We start from the raw sequence: 16,943 nt of genomic DNA, 5'->3' as shown, positions 1-16,943 counted from the left end.
AAGAACAAATTATTTTCCTCCCCGAACCAATGCAAGATCAAAATGCCTATTTTGATTTATTAAAAGATTTCTTAAATTTCTAATAAAAACTATACAGGATGTTTCATTAGGTAGGCCCTTTCCCATTTTCCCAGCCTGCACAAAAATATCATGCTTGAATTTTTAAGTGATCATGAATCTTGTGAAATGAGCGATAATAATATTCATGCTAAGTAAAGGGATTTTTAGGGATTTTTTCCGAAGTTCGTTTAGGAAAAAATTAATTTGCTATAGAATAGGGGGAAAAAACTACGGTACAGGTCAGGACGACACCAACGTTTCGACGCCAACGGTTCGACGCCAGCGTTTCGACGCGTGGTCAATTCGATACGAGGTCGTTTCGACGCGGGGTCAGTTCGACGCCATACTTTTTTTGCTTTTGTTTGACGCCATACTTTTCGTATTTTTATTTATTTTTAGAATAAGTTTGCATCATCATTCAAATAAATTTGGTGTCATAATCATTTGGTGTTTCACACCCCACATTATGGGAGTTCATAGATAGTGTCAGGCGTGTTCAAAAATCAATTGATCAATGTTATGAACAATTTTTACGTGGAGATTAACCGCCGCACAAGCGGAATAGGTATCTGCGAGCTGATATGAGAATTAAAGTAATAGTTGAAGATTTTGAAAATCGAAAAATAATGGAATACCTGAAAGGTGTGGCGCATAACTTTGCAATGGATTAGTATAATAACAGTTCTGTGATGTAATCTTATTTATCTCTAATCTTATTTATGTGTAATCTTATTTATCTGTAATTATATTTGTCTGCAATATAATATAACTACTTTGTAAACATATGTTTATTTACCATTTGTGTATTTTGCCTTTTTGATGCTGTTTTGTGAAATAAATAAATAAAAAAAAAAACCCTCCCTCATGTCCCGGGGCCTTGACGTTGGCGAGGGTGCTTCTCACTAGTCTGCGACACAAACAAAAATCTAGAACACTTTCAAACATATACAAACATTTATTTATTTCAAATATGCATGCAAACAATTAGCTAATTCAATAAATAAAATCAGGCATATTACTTATTTATATTACTTCATATTTAAAATAAATACAAATACGAGAAAAAAATATGTCCTTGAACTGCCCTTGCGTCGAAACGTACGGCGTCGGACTGCCCCGGCGTCGAAACGTTGGCGTCGAACTGTTGGCGTCGAACCGTCAGCGTCGAAACGACCTGCTTCGAAAAAACTAACATATTTGAATCGTGATTTAAGTAGGATAGTTTTTGATTGCACCACACATTTTAGTACATAACCAAACAATGATGTTTGGTTTTATTCTAAAATGTCCGGGGTTAATTTTTCACTAATAATTAATTATTAGTTTTCCACTAATATTAAAAAATGTGTAGCATTAATGTAATTTCAAAAACAACAAAAACTTTTCCTCTGGATTGTGATGAGTTGCTTTCAAACAGCCAGCATTGGCCACTCTTATTCTGTATGCCAACCGTAGTAAAATAGCGCATTTTCAAGAGCTTTACCAACAAGTTGATTTCTTCTAAACATATTATATATATATGTTTACATATGAAGTACTCAGTTATCTGGTTTGGTTTGTTTCATTATGATAAAATACGCGAGGGCTATCTGCCTAAGGGGAGGGATGCCTCCGTGGAGGGCAATTTTAGGGAAACGGGCTCATATCCACATTACACATGGAGAAAACAAGGAAAATGACAGTTCATCTGACCTTTTCGCCTGGAATAGAATTCAGGTCAAATTAAAAGCTTTCAGTGACTGTAACGTTCGGCCACTGGTGGGACCAGTTCATTTGCGGATTTCGTACTCAAAATATGTTTGTAATACACAAATATGCTTCCATTTTTTAAATTTGCTTTATATGATCATAAACGAAATAATGTAAAGACTTTAGGTTAATTGGAAGCGGGAGAGATGAAAAATGAGCAACGCCCTCGCCGGGAATCGAACCACGGACCTCTGGAATACGCTCCCAGTGTGCTGACTACTACACTACGAAGGCATGCTAAGAAGCGCTAAGAAGGCGGGAGAAATACCTTATATGCTCCCCCTTTTAAAGGGCGACTAAGGTTAGGGGACACAATCGCCAAATCCTGGGTGTGGAGAATCATCAATCACCACCCTTTTTAGTTCGGACGCCACTGTAGAGTCGTTAGGCTATTTGGAAGCAAGAGATATGAAGAATGAGCAATGCACTCGCCGGGACTCAAACCACGGATCTGTCGAATTCGCGTCGAGCGTGCTGACCACTACATCGCGAAGACATACTAAGAAGGTGGGGGAAATACCTTATAATAATACTTTAAATACATGGTAGATTAGAGCAAATTTGAAAATTTTATTTCATATGCTGGTGATATTTAACACACCTAATTGCATTGTATGCAAATGTCTTTTAAAAAGTTCCACTATGTAACAAAATACCAGCAAGTAAATTCTGTGAAATAAATTATTTTTGTATAGAACGCACATAAGCAACTTTTATCGTTCAAATCTTCAAATCTTCGCTACTGAAGTGTATCTGTAACAAGTCATGAACAGTGTTAGAATGTAAGAAAATACAAGACATTCTCTTCCCAGAAGGAATTTTATAAATTTCTTAATATTTGTTTTTTCATTTGCTTTCATTTCTTCAAATATTCTGATTTTCACTGTATTCAGATTTTAGATTTTTCATATAAATTAACGCTAAATAACAAATACATATTCAGTATATGCTTCAAACTTTAGTACCTGCAGTGAATATATTTCGATTTTCTCTCACGGACGGAGATTTTAGGCATTTCCTGCTTTTCGATGAGGTGTATTTTCAACATTTTTGTCCCTCGTAACCATAGCGTATAGCCTTAGACATATGCTATTTTGATTAACATTCCGGGGGGGGGGGGAGGTTGTAAATTTGAAAATCGGTTTTTGAGGGCAATCAGAATTGGTATGTAATGAGTATATTACATCACTTTCCAGACTGTTGCCACCAATTATTATCGCTATGTATTATATTTAAAGAAACTAAATAATGAACAATCTGCATGAATGGCATGAATGTTTCTCGCTTTGGAGGAAAAACAACGGTACCTAAAGCCATCAAATTTTGAACAACGTAGACGTCTAACAGTACATGGGCACTTTGAAGCGCGAATTTTGAATTTCGAATTTGTTTTACTGCCTATTTCATATTTTTTAAAACTTTAACGAATTTTTGATTACAAACTTAGTGATTTCAAAGAGCGCAGTGACAACACTGTACAGAATAAAACATTTTTATCTCCAGCGCGCCAGACTGTGTATCAAAAATTTTAAAGGTATGCTGTTTTTAAATATTTTGTGATTTTGCTTTTGAATCGAATTTTATGTGGTTTAAATGCGAAGAACATGTTATTTAATAAAGAAAGGTAACACACAAAGCCTTAAAAAAAGCACTCATTTGGACGTAATATAATTTTCCTTTTTCAAGTTTATGATAATATTCTGTTTCTAACCTGCTAAAAATGGGGTGCATACTTGCGGTATGTACTGTATGCAAAGCTTTTTGTAGAGCTTCAGAGAATATATGGCAAGGATATATTCTGCTATATACCATCTATGGTAAAAGAAATGCGAAGCTTTATCATTATCCTGCTATTTTCTCGCAACACTTTTGCTATTAGAAACCGATATCTTTCCTCAAAGGAATTTCTTTCCGGGTATTATTTCGTATGACCTGTCGTAAATACTTTCATCACTCAGATGTACTCTAGAGAAATGATTTCTTTCCTTTTTTCCGTTTAGCATTCCCTTTGGAGTCTTATTAAAGTTTCAACAGTGTCACTAGCACTAATGGAACTCCGTTTGATTTTCTCATCCAGTGGTCCGTGAATTATATTAATAATTTCTGGAAATCCTAGCTGTTTGAGATGTAATTCATCTTCAGATTTCGTAACGTTTAGCATCTTAGGACAGTAACGTTTAGTTTCCAAATATTGACAGACAGCTGTGTCTTTAAGTACCGATCGCATTGACGATATACAGACATCAGACAAGTTTTCTGAAATTATTATCTTACTTTAATTAGTGATTCTAAATGCATCTTCGAAACATTAAATGTCTTTCACAAAGCAAGTAAACGTCGAGATGGTCTACACTCATGGATGGTATCTGTGAATATTTTAAGAAGCTGAATCAAAATATTATCGCAATGTGTAGTGTGATTTCCTTTTAACAAACGTCGTTACTTACATGAGTATAAAATAAACACATGATGTAAGGCAATGAATTAAAATGATCGACGAATGGATGTCGTTTAAGGCCCATATCACACATGCATTTGTTTCACACCAACAACTGTTTCGGACAGTTTTTCTGCCTGGTTTACTATTGAAAGAAAGACGCGCGATGTTTTCCTTCCTTTCGGAAAAAAAAAATGTAAGTTGTTTGTTTTCAACCAATCAGCTATCAGCTTGTTTTTAATGGAGATCTAGTTTCCCTTTTACATGTTAACCCCAAAGTGATCTGTGGTGATTGGTTGTTGTGACAAAGCAGACAAATTGTTCCAAACAGTTGTTCTTCCGAAACAAACGGATGTGTGATTTTAAAGTGGTATTGCGAGTTAGACAATGTTGCAAAAGCGCAACGTAAGTGTAAATTTACAACACAACTTCTTGCCCGACTAGCAGTTACACATCTTTGATTAATGAGATTATACTACTAACTAGATCTTGACCAGTAAAGAGTCCTTCGCGGTCAGCTGTGATGCTAGAAAATCCATACAGAAATCTGTCACAAAATGTGCGCTTGAGATAGAGGATGGCAGTATAATTGTAGTTTACTCGAGTGAGAATTTCCGAGGACACTAGAAAAGATGAAGAAAAGCGTTTATGTTCCCAAATTATTTACCTGATTTAATACCTTTAGACTTAAATGGTGGTGGTGGATCACAAGGCTGTTATAATGACGGATTTTTATTCTAAAAATTACAATAATACGTGCAGTAATTCCAATAGACGCCTTGGCTGATACTGTTCCTACAACGGTTAGCCATTGTAAAAAGTATCTTGTCGCTAATTGCTACCATTTTGAACATCGTCAGTAATTGTAGAGGTTAAAGATAACTTATGTTCATTTTATGATGCACAAATAAATTCATCAATAGCATGCATCAAAGAGATTTCGTTTGTTGAAGTGCGCATAAATTATTTTGCCAGAAAACTTGTATATATACTTTTGTTGTGGCAAATTCTATTTAACCAAAGAAATTTAACTTATAAGGTATTTCTCCCACTTCCCTAGCGTGCCTTCGTAGTGTAACGGTAGCACGCTGGGCCGGTATTCCAAAGGTCCGTGGTTCGATTCCCGGCGAAGGCGGTTGCATATTTTCATCTTTTCTGCTTCCAATATACCTAATTACTCTATAAGTGGCGCCCGAACTAAAAGGGTTGTGGATGATGATTCTCCGCAACCAGGATTTGGCGACTAGGTCCCCTAAAACCCTAGTCGCCCTTTAAAAAGGGGAGTATATAAGGTATTTATCCCATTCCCTAGCGTGCCTTCGTGGTGTAACGGTAGCACCCTGGGCCGGTATTCCAGAGGTCCGTGGTTCGATTCCCGGCGAAGGCGGTTGCTGTTTTTCATCTTTCCTTCTTCCAATTAACCTAATGACTCTACAAACTTTTATACACCGTATAACTGGAGGCTAATATTCAAAATTTCATATTTATTAAATCAGTGTGAACCATAAATTAATATAAGTCACGGATATCACATTTATTACGAAAATTTTTTATAGACATTCATTTGTTTCAAACACCATCGGCATTGCAGACTGAGGTAATGGAGTCCATTCATAACTTATTTTGTATTAGCATGTAAAATCATGCATAAAAGCTGCTTTAAATCATTGCGAACCTTTTTGCAATATTAATATAGAATATATTGTTTGAAATGTTTCTCCCGAAATATTCAAGATTTAATGCTATTGTTATAGAAATTTAATCTACTTATATTTTATATTTAGAACAGAGCAGAGAACTGACTGTATTGTTATCAACGAAAATCTTGTAAAACGCAAACTAATTCCTGTTAAAGAATATTAGTACCGCCCAACCGGTATAGCGGTTAGTGTCGCTGACTGCCGTGCCGAAGGGCTCGGGTTCGAATTCTGGAGAAGGCATGGATGTTTGTAAATATATAGAGTCGGGGCGGCATGGCGACACTCTAAAGGGTCGTTCCAGTACCTTCTACATACTTGTATGTAGGAGGTACTGGCCGTTCCCACTGGGGTTTATCTGAGCTAACAAACACAACTAACGTAGCCGACTCATCTCGAAAACAGTTTTTTTCCCATAGGGCAGCAAGTTGAAAATCTGAACTGCAGGCACAGCAGAGCCAGTTGACACATGGAACTGACTCCGTTAGCTCAGATAAATCTCAATGGGAACGGCCCTTTAAGATGCGACTAGTCGAAAGTCCTCTCGTGTAGTTTGGTGGAAGAGGAGAAGGGTGCGAGACCCCCGGACTCGTCCCCCTGGGGTACTTTCCATCAAAATTGGAGGTTGGGGGGTGGAACTGAGCCAAATCGCACTGTCACCTATTAGATGCTCAAGGCTGTTGCCAACGGCAGGCGTAATCTAGCGCTCCTTGCCACGAGGATTCTAGTGGGCTTGAGCTGACTACGTCAGACAAGCCAGCATAAGCAACAACAAAAAATATGAGTGAGATTTTAAGTGTAAAAAGTATCAAGTCGGGATACAACATATTAGCAACAAATTAATTACTGGAAATAAGGTTCTCAGTATCACTTAAATCTTAAAATTTAGAATAACAGCGTGGGTCCAGCGCTATTGAAAATGTATAAACAATACTGCCAAGACTAGCTGCTTGGGAATTAGCTGTTGAGGATCAAAATAAGAAGTGTCAGTAACTTTGTCCATCTGTTGATATGGATGGAAGATATGATATCCGTCATGGTTGGAAGTTCTGAAACTGACAGGATTATGCTGTTATGATTGCGGATCAGTATAACTTGATTCATTATTGTGATGTATTATGATATATTAGAGAGTACAACTAAACTAAACGAAGTGGCGCAACAGCCCTAACGGGTCTACAGTGTCCGATATCTGCTTTTTTGACAGTGGGCCTCGGGCTGCATGAGCATATGCCCTGGACAAACGGTCAGCTTGTCGCAAAATATCCAGTGTTTAGTCCCCAAGCGAACTTTGGTACTCATTTTATCGACCTACTCAAGGAATAAAAGGCTGAGTCAGCCTTGCCCATCCCGGGGATCGAGCCTCGGACCCGTGGTGCCACTGCGCCACCGAGCCTATATATTAATATACTTAATGGCATCTTGAAAGTTAAATGAGAAATATAACTACATTTGTATTTAATAAGAAGAGCTATAAAATGTAATCAAATCAATTACATTTTTATTGTTATACGCCAATAAATACGTGAAAGCTAGCAAAAGTGACTGTTGGTAAATATTTATTGCCTATGAAAACTATATGACTGAAATTATTTCTGGTAAAAAGGATTTCACTCATAAGAGAAATTCCCTAAAATACTAACAAAATATGTATGAGTACGAACAAAATATGCTTGAAATGTATGAGATTAAAAATGATTGTAACGATAGTCAACTGAAATTTTATTAAATATGCATAATGTGTGTTAAGCAGTCACAAAATTAATTTTACTGAAAGGGAAAAAGGGAAATACTCCATTGTGTTATCATATTAATATCGTGTCAAAAATTCAAATATATTAATAAATATTAATATATTTGAATTTTTGACAGTGGGCAAAATGGGATATAATCAGTAAAAAAAAAAAAAGGTTTAGAGGATTATTTCAAAAATTTACACGGAGAAACTCTAAACATGTAACGGCAAATTTTATACAGAAACCGAAGGCTGTGTGATTCTCAGGGCTGCAATCCAAGTCTGCTAAAAAATGCCATATTCGCAATTTTTTAATGAATTTTTAATTCAATAGAATTAATTTTTTTAAAGTTTTTAGTTTAAACTCTAACGATGTTTTAGAGTAGGATTAAAATTAAGAAAAGACTATGAAGATTCAAGCTTTCGAATCTCGAAATCGTATTCAAAAATTGATTTGAAGATTCGAATGTCCTATCTCGAAAATTTAGTTTACAAGTTCTTTTGTTTCAGAACTGTAAAAGACGATTGATATTCATGTTGTGCAGTCGAAGATGTTATATGGAGAGATATTTTATTTTAAAGGTAATCTAAAACATATTTACGAGTACTTATTTTTCTATTTTAATAGGGTATAAGGTATTTTTCCCCCTCCTTTCTACATGCCTTCGTGGTGTAACGGTTGCATACTCGACGCGTATTTCGAGAGGTCCAAATTCGAGTCCCCTCGATGTTATTGCACATTTTTCAATAATCAAGTTCCTGACATCAAAAAGACCTAACGACTCTAAAGGGGCATCTAAACTAAAAGGTAGTGGATGATGATTCTTCATTACTAGGATTTGGGGATTGGTCCCTAATCCCCAGTCGTCTTTTAAAAGGCGGTATTTTCTGCCTCCGTTCTGCATACCTGTAACAAAAGCATACTCGGCGCGTATCTGAGAGGTCCACGTTCGAGTCCCGGCCAGGGCATTGCTCATTTTTTACGTCTCCAGCATCCCCTCCCCAAAAAATTCTGAAAAGTTTCAGATTTTAAATTACGTCTAGAGGTGAGTTTATTTAACATTTTATGTGTTAAATTTACTTGTTAAATAACGTATTCTTCGCACTTAAATCATAAAATTCAATTCAAGAGCAATATCGCAAAATAATTTAAAATTGAGCCTATCTTTAAAATTTGCGATACACAGTCTCACGCGCTGGAGATAAAAATGTTTTTTTTTCTGTACAACGTTGTTATTGTTTGCTTTGAAATAGTTGAGTTTGTTAATCAAAAATTCGTTAAAGTTTTACAAAATATGAAATCGATAATAAAACAAATTCCAAATTTGGGCTTCCAGATGCCCATATTCGCAGGAAGATTACATGATTCAAATTTTGATGGCTCTATGTACTGTTGTTTTATCACAATGCTAGAAATATACACATATTTATACAGATTCTTCATTATTGAATTCCTTAAAATATAATACAGGGCGATAATATTTGGTGGCAACAGTCTGAAAAGTGAAACGACATTCGGAGTGATTCGACGCAAAATTGCAAAACGAAAACAATAGTCCATCCCATTTGGACTAAAAAACCCTAATAACTCTACAAAAATTAATGTAACAATATATCTATAAATCTGAAAGGTGGAGAATTTTGTAAGTGAATGCATTGACACATAGTACTGAGTACTAACTAAAGGTTTTACATATCTTGATTAGCTAGAATGAAATGCAAGTTATTTAATTAGAAAAGATTAGCTTGGGATTCGTGAAAAATAATCAATGTAATCACGAGTAAATTACATTTTTTGTATGTAAACTTGAATTGCTGAGATTAAATTTTAGATGCCAATATAGGCATCGCGATTGTGAAAGGAGTGCATGAGGCGAAATAAGTTGAGAACTAGTGGTCTAACACTATAGTGCACTATTCGTATTGCTTTTGGGTTATGAGGGAGCCACATTACCGTTGGATCCAACCCGAACATTTTTGTGTTACAATGTGTTACATAAAAGCTTTTCCATTCAAAAAACTTATGCGTTTCTTTTTTGAAGAAAACATAGCCCAAAATGAAACACATCAACGTATTAAAATGCATATTACCCTTTTAACAAAGTTATAAAGCTACCTTAAAAAGGTTTGAAAGCTAAATGCTACTATAAATTTCCATAATTATTATTATGAATAAATTATAGATTATTTTTAATACAGGTGATAGTGTTAAAAAAGGGAAGTAACAAATTTTTGCGATCCATTAGCCGGGTATTAAAAAATCAATCTATTCATGACTCTCTTGGTGTGAAATAAAAAGTCATTGAAAAATGTATTAAAAAGTCCAGATAAATGATTTTTTTTAATGATGAGCGCTCTATTCGGCAATGCACTTTTGAGATCTTGAATATAAGCTAAAAATTTTATTCTGTGTCCATTGTCAACAACATCTGTTTGTGTCGGATGCAGCTTTGAAGAATGCAGCTCTGCAGCTTTTTAATATGCATCTGTTTGTGTCGGATGCCATTGAAAACAATAGCACTTCTCTATTGAAAACAATAGCACTTCTCTGGCGTATTAAAAAAGTAAAATATTTTTAACAAAAAAAAAGTAGCAAGAACGTGACTGCAAATTCAACATAAAATCTGAAAGGTTTTAGATTTTAAATTATCCAAAGGGGCGTCTTTTTAACATTTTGTGTGTTTCCTTTATTTAATAACTATCATGTTCTTCGCACTTAAACCATAAAATTCAGTTCCAGAGTTATTCAATATCGCAATATAATTTTGAGCATATCTTTAGAATTTCCAATACACAGTCTCACGCTCTGGAGATAACAATGTTTTTTCTGTACAACGTTGCCATTGCTCGCTTTGAAATCATTGAGCTTGTTACTCAGAAATTCATTAAAGTTTTACAAAATGTAAAATCGGTAATAAAACAAATTCCAAATTTCAAATTTGCGCTTCAAGATGTCTATACTCGCAGTAGGATAACGTCATTCAAAATTGGATGACTCTAAGTAGCGTTATTTTATCACAATGCGAAAAACATACATTTATGCAGATTCTTTATTATTTAATTTCTTCAAATATAATACAGGGCGATAAAATTTGATGGCAACAATTTGAAAAGTGAAACGGACATTCAGAGTGATTGCAAAACGAAAACAATAATCCTTTAGGGATAAAGCCTCTTTGGATTAATAAAGTTCTTTTACTTGCATTAAAGTATGTATCTAGAAGGTAAATTAAATTGAGAAAACTATTTTTTCCGCATATCTGCAATAGTTTTTAATTCCGTTTCGAATATTTGGACATTATCATTACGCACTAAACTTTTCTTCATTACAGAATTAAAAAGTACATCGGTGCAAATTTATAAACTCGGCTTAAAACTTCAAAATATAAGGGTTCGGTTTAAATGCATGCACAGCAGATAGCAAAATCATTGAGAGAGAAACTACTTAATTTAGAGCAGAGTGCACATTCGGTTCTATGATCATAATATTCTCCAGAGGTTTTTCCTGGTAACCTAACGCTTAGGTCTTTTGAGTTTGTTTTCCCTTGCGTCACGTTACAGCGTCCCGAGTTTTAACGAAATTCTGCGGCGGAGCGCGTCGGATCAATGCGTGGAAGTCGGTCAATTCGTCAGGTTTTCCCGGGGATCTCTGACTGTGTGACCTTGTTCCAAGGCGGCTGACCTTTACGTCGGTGCGCGGAGCACAGATATGAAAATCGGTATCTTCAGCTGAAAGATGTAGGTCCTCCTAGTATTTAAAAATTAATTTGGAAGATACTGCAGTACGCACAGTGCGTTTTAGTGCGGAAATTTTCATCTGAATGCGGGAATGACTTTCATATGCGAAACATGTGTAAAGTGCGTGACTATAGATTAAAATAAAATTTAAATTTAACGCAAATTATTTGCACATGTATTTTGCATAAATAATTTTTAAATTTTGATTATTATGGAATTATTTTTATGGAAAAAAGTTGCGTAATTTATTTAAGAATTCGAAAGAAACGCTTTTGAAACTTTAATTAAACAATTATTTAAAATAAATTTACGTATAATTAATTAAATTTCTGTATATATATATATATATAATAAACACATATCTTGCATTATGTGAAAGTACATACGTGCATTCATTTCTGTCTCTACCTATTTATCTATCTAGATTCTCCCACTTTTTATATAAATTCCTCGTGAACTAAGCATTCTCATAAAAAAATTCGCAAGTGGCGTTAAAGGAAGAAGCGGTGACTATTAATTCATACGAGGAAACACTTTGAATATACTCAAATCTTCAAAAAATATAATATATATGAATAGACACCTTTTAAAAAGTAAAATAACACTGAAAGATATAATGGTAAGATAAACATGTAATCCGTAAAATTACACTGAAAGATATAATGATAAGATAAATATGTAATCCCTAAAATTAAAAATAGCACATGTACAGTTTAATTTCACTTTTTCAAAGTGAAAATAACACGTGTACTGGTTGGATTATTTATTTTATAATTGGATTGATTTATTTATTTTATATAAAACACTCACTCGAAGACAGTTTGTCTCCACTTCATCCCACTGATGAACGTAGGAGGGTAAGGAATTAAAACTTGAATGGAGCTGAAAGTGGGTGACTTAAAAACCATTACAGATACTTTTTATGTATATTGCCTGATGAAATTTTCCCAAATATCAGAAAATAATTAATTTTATTCCTTTTTTTCTTTCGTATTATAATAGTTTATTGCTTATCAGTACAAAAACTGAGGTAATTAATAATAAGCTTTTTAATAATATAATACAAAAACATCAATAATAAAGTATTTATAACTATTTTACTAATAGTTTTTACAAATATCAACACATCATTAACATAATTAATGAAAACCATTTGAATAGGATTTGCATTAGTGAATTATAGTTAAGAATAATTGTCCCAGTGTTCTGAATATTATAAGAATACTTTAAAGCATGGGTGTCTAAAGTGCGACCCAAAAATTTTTTAAATGCGGCCAAAATGCGGATTATGAAAGTATTTAAATTTACACATTTTTATTAAAAAATAAATGTTTGAACTTGATTCATATATAAAAGATTCGTTAGCATTTATTTTAAAATAAAAATTTTAATAAAAACATCTTAGTATGTCATGATGTATTAACTGCAAAGTGACATTCAACTGAAAGAAAAATTTGAAAGTGTTTCTTTACTGGAGTTGTATAAAGATTGCCCACCCCGACAAAAATATCCTAATTTTCAAAATCATGCTTTATTAATGACTTTAGCTTTTGGCAGTACCTATACTTGTGAACAATAAGCAACCCCCCTTAATATTGACTCGCAGCTTTTACTTTTACACCAGGATATGAGCATAATGTTAATTTACCTTCAAAAAATGGGATTTTTTTTAAAATTACTCTGGTATGACAATACTTAATAATAATAATCTTAGTATCACTAAGAATCATTTTCTGGATTCGCATATTGAATTTTTCCCAGAGATATTAAAAGATACTGGTAATGAGTACAAGCAATATATGAATACATAAAACGTAAGCATACTATAAAGGAAAATGAATCCACAAAAATGCTAGTCGACTGCCGTTGAACTCTAAAGAGGGCTGTATCAGAGAGAAAATGGCAATTAAAATCAGTTAAAATTGCATTTTAGGTTGTTATTACTAATTAAAATAAACTGCAACATTTGACTGCGGAAAAAGTTGTTTTTGGAATTCTTTCTTAATGATGCAGATGAATTCATTTTTATTCAATGAAAATTTAAATTTATCAGCTCATTAATCTATCCTTTATCGAACACCTTAGTTTGTGATATATATTAATGTGCCATTTTTTAAAAATTCAAATGCTTCAAGAATAATTAGAAAAGGACCTAATTCTGTTTTTACCCTTAAATTCTTTATTTATAAAACTGCGTTTTCAGCTATAATCATGTGAAATAATATTTTAAATATAATAAGAAATATGATACACAAACTGGTTGAAAATGGAATCAGCACTGAGATCCTCTTTAAGAAATATGATGAAGTTTACTAAAAATCTGGGAAGCGAAGTAATTCCGTAGAATATTTTATAACTCTTTATCAAAGACAAGTAAACATAATAATTTAATGGGTATGTATGCACTACATATAAACATACTTACACATTGTATATATGTATGTGCATATGGGGGGAGGCTCACCAACGACTGAGCGGTAAAGCCGCTGAACCTTGGTAGTTCAACCTGGGGTTTGAATCCCGGTGAACGGGATGGCTGTGTGGGCGTTTTCAAGGTTTTTTGCATGTGTAACGTTTGTTATGTTTTCGCATGTGTAACGTTTTTTGCATGTGTAACGCCGGGTTTGCTTAGAAAGTTCTCCATGAAGGCATCCTTACCCTTAGGCAGATAGCCGTCGAGTGCTTTGCTATAATCAAATAAACCAGATCAAACCTATATATATAAGGGACTTAAAGAATGTTCTATCTTATACATACTTATAAAATGATATATTTTACATTAATGAACATTGTATATTTAAGATTTTTTTCTTTGATATTTTATACCTTGTTCCATATTTTGTTCCATTTATATACACTTACATACATATACTCGTAGATATATCTAATTTAAGGATTCCATATTAACTAATACGTATGTAACTAAAACTCCATCAATAATGTATTTTTCAGTGTTAGTAACTTCATTTAAAATTTTTTTTTTCTGCAATCTAGTTTGCGCTATTTAATTCATAAGTCCTGAATTAAAAGCAATTAAATGTTTATGACATTGAAAAATTAACCAAAAAGCAGTGACTCGCAATGTGTTTGTAATTTGGTAAACTGTCCTTAGGCGTAAGGTTGAAAGATATTTCAGTTAAGACTATTTTCACAGATACTCATATAATTCATATACATGTAACATAGCATTCCAAATGCAAAACTCAATATTTACGCTACAGATTCAGTGATAAAACAAATATGTGTCTTTCTACTCCTATGCCTGTGAAAAAAGATATTATTTGCCTTACAGTTTATCGTTCAATAATATATTTTCATAGTAAAAAATTGCATTCATTCAAAGAATTCAGTTTGTTTCCTTATTTTCCTTCTCTAAAAGACTTGCTTATTACACCTTCCGTCTTAGAAAAGACATTTGTTCATACATTTAGACTTTTGGAGGCATAAGTTGTTCAACTTTTCAAGGACAGTCTTTTCTCAGTATGATTTGTGTACACTAACAATACCAGAAATCAATGATCTCAGAAAGTCCTCTCAAGGGGTTGATGTTAAAAAACAGGGGCGGGAGATCCTCGGACCACGCCTCAGGGTGTTCTCCCTCAAAATCGGGGTGGAAAGTTTAACAGTTAGCTAGGTTCAAAAATACCTCAATTACCTGTGGTGGTACGGAGGTTCTGGCCTAGCTTCTACCTGTACTTTTATAAAACTAAAGGCAAAGATGTTCGAAATTTAAATCACCCCTGCATTTTCCCACGACTCCGAAGAGCACAGTCTCCCCTTTTTCAGCATCCTCCGTGTTTAGGGTCGTTTGTAATTTATGACTGCATTTGCAGCGATACCTTAGGAAGAACTTATGACATCGCTACGTTTTCGTGTCCCCTTCCAGGAAGACATTGCATTCACAATTGTCTCTGACTTTCCCGGTTTTTAGTCTCGTGCTTTGAAGCATGTTGATACACTATCTCGCGCTAACTACCCAATTGTCCGCGGTGGTTGAAAAGGAAAGAGTGTGTTAGATAGAAGAGTGTGTGAGGATTTGGTAGCGCTGAGATAACGAAGGAGGGATGAGTCATCTTAGATTTATCAGTACCAGATATATTGAGACTGAAGAGATAGAACTAGAGATTTTCATTGGTTGTCCGCAGGGCTTCTGCAGTGCTCCCCTGCTCTGGAATATCATATTAAACAAATTTCTTATTTTGGAATTCCCCAGTGATGTTAACTTTATTGCATATGCAGATGATCTTGCTGTTCTGGTGTATGGTGCATCATTGGAAAAACTCGAGAAATCATTTGAGAATGTTATGTTAAAATTGGAAAACTGAAGAATCGGCGAGGGTCTTGAATTCAACTTAGAAAAAACTTTTGCAATCATTTTCCCCCGGGCTGGGATCAAAGTGCGAGCTCCACGATTTAGATATCAAGGAAAAAGAATAAAGTTTGTTGATGTTAATAAATATTTGGGAGTCAAGATTGATTGCAAGTTGACCTTTGCAGATAATTTTAAAACAATTCATCGGCTCTCAGATGATATGTTAATGTTTTACAGGAGATCTTTTTCTAGTGAGACACTTTGTAACAAATCATGCATTCTTAAAGATATTTTGAATAATGTAATTATCCCTAGAGTTTTCTATGGAATTGGTGCCTGGGGATCCAGAGCCGGGGATTTGGTTAGGTTGAGGAACAAACTCGACGCTATACAGAGGAGCTGGTGCTTAATGATTACGAGATGTTTCCGTACTGTTTCAACTGAGGTGCTCTGCGTTCTAGCCGGCACGCCGCCTCCTTCAATTTTATATAAATTATATTTTGAAAAATTTTTGTTAGAACTGGTAGACTTGATTTTAAATTGTATAAAGATATTTTGATTACAAGGCATATGTTTGAAAAAATTAATAATATTTTGGTACATCCTTCTGATTTATGTGTTTTTGAATTTGATCGTAAACTCCCAATAACTGGAGAATTGGATTTATACTGACGGGTCCAGGCAAGATGATAAATTGGGTGCAGTATTTGTGATTTTTCATTATGGAGCTGAAATTGAAAATAAAAAATATAAGCTTAATAATTATAATTCTGTATTTCAATCGGAATGCTGTGCTTTACTTAAAGCCCTTCAATAGGTTAAAAAAATTTGACTTGCGTTAATTCTATTCATATATATACTGATTGTATGTCTTTGCTTCAATCCTTGACCTAGGCCCGCCCTACTAATTTATCAATATTTGATATTAAATGTCTATTGAAATTTTTGATACAGAATATGTGCATTCATTTACACTGGATTAAAGCCCATGTTGGCTTTGTTAGAAATGAAAGGGCCGACGTGCTGGCTAAAGAGGCGACCACTAATGATCATTGTGATTATAAATAGAAATTTCTGGTTCGAGAAGTTATGCAATTAGAAACATGAAAAATTTTTATAATGATATTTGGAATACTATATGGAATGAATCAGAGAGGTGCGTGGGTCTTTTGAAGTCTATTAAAATTCAAAATGGTATGCGACCAATTAGTAATA

At 34.1% G+C, this 16,943-nt stretch overlaps 1 protein-coding gene across 4 annotated transcripts in view; it reads left to right on the top strand.

Annotated features, from left to right (window-relative positions):
- Positions 1 to 16,943, top strand: part of LOC118188535 (leukocyte tyrosine kinase receptor-like) — a 374,636-nt gene that overhangs the window by 64,431 nt on the left and 293,262 nt on the right. The gene's annotated exons all lie outside the window — the stretch shown is intronic.

Source organism: Stegodyphus dumicola, chromosome 4 (genome assembly GCF_044657685.1).
Source record: "Stegodyphus dumicola isolate Sdum_Otavi_A_Nest chromosome 4, ASM4465768v1".
NCBI classification, from domain to species: Eukaryota; Metazoa; Arthropoda; class Arachnida; order Araneae; family Eresidae; genus Stegodyphus; species Stegodyphus dumicola.
The sequence above is the reverse complement of the archived record's forward strand: the minus strand, read 5'-3'. Positions and strand labels throughout refer to the sequence as shown.